Genomic DNA, 4,532 nt, shown 5'->3' with positions numbered 1-4,532 from the left:
TCCCTACACTGACTAAGCAGAACTGCAGAGCAGGCAAAAGTCTTGGGGGACTTTTCCTTCTCTTTTTCCTGCAATAACCTCTAAACCCATCTCAGCCTCAGGCAAAACAAACCTTCAGCAACTTAGAGCCCCATACACATCAGAATACTTCTCTCTCAAGTAGTGACTCATGGTTCCAAACAGCCTCTCTCTCTCTGATAGGTCCCTCCTCTGACCAAATCAAGACTCACTTCCTGTTAGAAGAAAAATAATTTTTTAAATGAATTTTTACTGCATTATAAAGAACTAGCAGTCTTACCTCTAATCCTCCCATGAGTATCTGGATTAGAAAAATACCTCTTTGTCCCAAAACGGCAATCTCTACATTTCAAAGATGAGCTGAAGAATTTGGAACGTTTAGCCTCGGAGGCTCCCTCCCCCGCCCAGCCCCCACCTCCTGCAACCAACTGGCCCTAGATCTAAAATGACTCCTCTTCCTTCTATGTTTGAAAACATGCCATCTGGTTTTTTTAACATGAAAAAGGAGAAGGTGAAGCAAGATTCTGGTTTGGGAAACAGAATCTCAGTCCATAGGCAGAAGCCTTTTTCCCTTGTGGGTTCATAAACGTTGGACAAGATTAAGGTTTAATATCGAGACAGCAAGCTCCCCAGAGATAGCTTGAAAGACTGGTATAAATCTGGCAGTACCGACTTCGCACAGCCACTGCACATCAACAAGACCAGTCTTCTCAGAGTCCTCTATTCTTGAAGTGTGGGTGGTGATCGTAGGTGGTGGCGTCCATTTCTCTGGGATCTGCCACCCACCCAACTCGCTGGGTTGCCGACTCCCTGTAGGGCCGCCTCCACCCCAATGCAAACCCAGCCTCTGAGAGGCACCTGCTCCCCATCCCGGAGTCCTTGGGGACTGCGAAGGTGGAACAGATATATTCCCTCTTCTACCTCCCACCGTCGATGAAAGCCGGCTCTTTCAGGTCCAGAGAAAGATCCTATATGGTTTCCCACTCAGCGCCCCTCAAAGATTCTGGGACAGGAAACCAATAGTTTCAGCTTGAGACAAGAGGAAGGGGAAAAAAGCTGGGGCGGGGGCAGGTGAGGAAGGGGTTCATGGGGGGAGAGGGGGGCGGGGAGCACAAGGAGTAATTAAAGAGGCTGAAAAGCAACTCCCAGGACCAGGAGAGCAAGGCAGGGAGCAACACCTCCTGTTTTACACCTGGCATCAGGTCACACCTCTTTGCGGGACCAGGACTGAAGAGAAGTCCGACGCAGGGAGGGATGCGAGCGCCCAGCACCTAAGGGCTCCTAGTGGATCTTGAGACCCAAGGAGCAGAAGCCCAGTCGATCTGAACTGAAGCCTCCAGCTCACTCCACGCTTCTTCCCTCCACTCAGGGCTCGCCCCTAGTACCTGGAAATGCAGTCTTTGAAAGGTCCTCCAGATGGAGGCCAGACGCTGGGAGCTGCTGGGTTGGGACCCGCAGTGGGGTGACAAAGAGCAGAGAATTTTTAAACCTTAGAAGGTCAGACCTGAAAGGGCCCTTAGAGAGCTTTCTAGGGCCCTAGTCCCTTGTTTCCCACACAGGGACCCTGAGGCCTGGGAAACAAGGACTTTCCCCAAAGACACGCGGTAAAGTGAAATGGATCCTAATGTGAGTTAAAAGGATATTTAACACTGCAGTCGGCGGAGAGCCGGTTAATCAAGGAAACGCAAAGGCAATTTACTTTTGGGGGGGCGGGACATCAGCTTTGAAAAGAAGCATTATAAAATTAATTTCCGAGACAAGGAGGTGGGAGTGATGGAGAGAAAAAGCACTCAAGGCTCGGCTCACCAAAATTTAATTTTGATTATCTTGAATGGGCTCAGATCGCCTTTGCCAACATCTCACGGTGCTAATATCACTGGGCGGCAGGGCCCAAGCAGCCAGTTAAAGTAAACTCCCACCAAGCCGGGCCTGCGCACAGCACTGCTCTAAAGACACCCTCTTTCTTCGGGTTAAAAAACAAAACAAAACAAAACACAAAAAAACCACAAAAAAACACAACACACAGTTAACCACCTGTCAGGGCTGAGGACACAATGAGGCGCTTCGAAAAAGAGCTTTTCATGCATGCGTAATATATTTGTTCAGCTATTCACTTAATGAAGCTGATAAATGTGATGCAAGACAATAGTCAAGTTAATCTATTTAGTAAAATGTTTTTGAGACTTTCAGGCTACGTTAAGGAGGGGAGCTTTCGGCGACATTTTCATTTAAATGCGCTCATCTCCCCTCTTAGGCTGCACAAGGGGGTTCAGGCAATCTATGTGAATATAATTTCTTATAAATGTGTCTTTAATGGGTTTAATTCACCCTTGCCAGCTGTTTTGGGGGCTATTTTGTAAGAGCAAAACAAACGTTTCAGGCTTGGAAAGCTAGTTAAAATTAGTTTCGGTCAGCAAGGCCAAGCTATATTTCCTGCAAACCATCTGCTTGATTGGCACAATAGAAGGATTTTCAAGGAAAAAGGGGGGAGTGAGTGTGAAAGGAATGAGCGGTGCGGGGAGATGCTAGAAAGGGCTGGGGCGGCCGGTAGCTCCCTGTGGCCTATTCTGAAGGTGAACCCCTTAGAGGTGTCTTAATAGAGCGGCTCGCCTAAAGAGCTGGGGCTGTAGGAAAGCTCTTACAGCCCGAGCCTCGCCGCCCTCCTCCTTTGCCTCGCGCAGCAGCTCCCTCTTTTTCCCTGGGACAGCAGAAGCCAGGAGGCGGGTGCTAATTCCGACGCCACCGCCACCCTGCAGCCTGCCAGACTTGCAAAGCATTCTCTGTTGGTAGCTCCGGTCGGGAGCGCCACGGCCTGGGGGTTTGAACCCTTGCAAAGTGCGACCCTCGGGTCCCAGTCTTCCAGAATTTACGTTCGTTATCTTTTCGGAGGGCGAGGAATATATCAAGCCACTCTCTACCTTTCGGGCACTTCGTCTCCCCATGGGCGGCCTGCACTTACCCGGGGCAGGCTCTCACGCCTCGACCCACACTGGAGAGGGTGCGCCACGGCCAGACCCCGGCGCATCGGGCAGGGACGCGCCAGCTATCCAAGGCCCCGGGGGCGTGGCGGGGGGAAGAAACCCCAGACGGATTCCGGAGCCCTTCCTGCCTTCCCAGGGAGGCTCCGGCAGCTTTGGCCTCGAAGGCCCCGGGAGCCTCGGCTGCCTCTACTGAGGCCTTTCCCCAGCGAGCAGCGGCGCCCGCGGCACAGGCGAGGATCTTCACCCCAACCGGCGCCTCCGATACTCTTTTCCCCTCCCGTCTTTTATTCCCCTGAAAAAGAAACAGACAGAAAGCCCCGCTCTGGGAGAGAGGACGCTAGTGACTTCTCTGAAATAAACTTGAAGATAACGACATTACAATGAATGGCAGGACGCACAAAACCCCAAGGGCTCAGGTCAAACGGCATTAGTCACAGGTCTTAGCCGCAGCCGCCGGCTGCGCAGCCCCTTAGGCTATGGCGGAGTTTGAAAAGACGCGTTCAAGGAAATCACTTAAAAGTAAGATCCTTTCGTCAGATTTCTTGCTTCCTTAGGATTTATTTTGCCTTTTCACCGGCCGCCAGCCCTCGCCCCCCGCCTTCACTCTTCCCCTTGGAAAATGGAAAAAAGGCTATGGAGACGGACCGCTGGAGGCCAAGAACACGTGGATCGCAGCAAGGGGTTGACCCATCTTCCAAAAAAATGTCAGGCCCCCCCTTTTAAAAGAAGAGACATTAGCAGCAGTTAGTCTAGAGTGAGGCAGAATGGCCTGTGTGTGTGTGTGTGTGTGTGTGTGTGTGTGTGTGTGTGTAAGGGTGGGAACCAAGGAGCGTGTCAACTGTCAAGATAGTAACTGTAAAAACTACACCCAGGGGGATTCCCTGGTGGCGCAGTGGTTGAGAGTCCGCCTGCCGATGCAAAGGACACAGGTTCATGCCCCGGTCCGGGAAGATCCCACATGCCACGGAGCCGCTGGGCCCGTGAGCCATGGCCGCTGAGCCTTCGCGTCCGGAGCCTATGCTCCGCAACGGGAGAGGCCACAACAGTGAGAGGCCCACGTATCGGGGGTGGGGGAAACTACACCCAGGGAGATACCTCAGCTGGAGAGGAGGTCTAGGTAAGGAGGGGCAGGGGGGTCAGGAAGGCCTTAGACTGACTTTGAGTCCTTACCACCCCTCAATACAAAGCCCTGCAAATGTAGGCTCTATCTTCCAGTAGACTGCAGTCAAATGCTATACTGCTGAGCTACACTTCCTTGATGGGAAACCCAACACCTCCAGTCCGAGCTTTCCCCCTTCCGGGAACTGGCAACGGCTCCTGACACGGAGGTAGGGGAGGAAGGAGGGAGGGAATGAAGAGGGAAAAAGAAGAGAAGGAGGGAGAGAATGCAAAATCCAGAGCTGGTCCTCCTGCTTCCAGAAAGCAGTTGGTGGGGAGGGGTGATAGCGAATGAAAACACTGTGGCAAGATTAGAGCTCAGGTGTTCAAATACTTTCGACTTTTTCTCCCCTATTTTATGGCAAAGCTTCAAAA

This window comes from Lipotes vexillifer, unplaced genomic scaffold, assembly GCF_000442215.2.
Source record: "Lipotes vexillifer unplaced genomic scaffold, Lipotes_vexillifer_v1.1 scaffold505, whole genome shotgun sequence".
Lineage (NCBI taxonomy): Eukaryota > Metazoa > Chordata > Mammalia > Artiodactyla > Lipotidae > Lipotes > Lipotes vexillifer.
The sequence above is the reverse complement of the archived record's forward strand: the minus strand, read 5'-3'. Positions refer to the sequence as shown.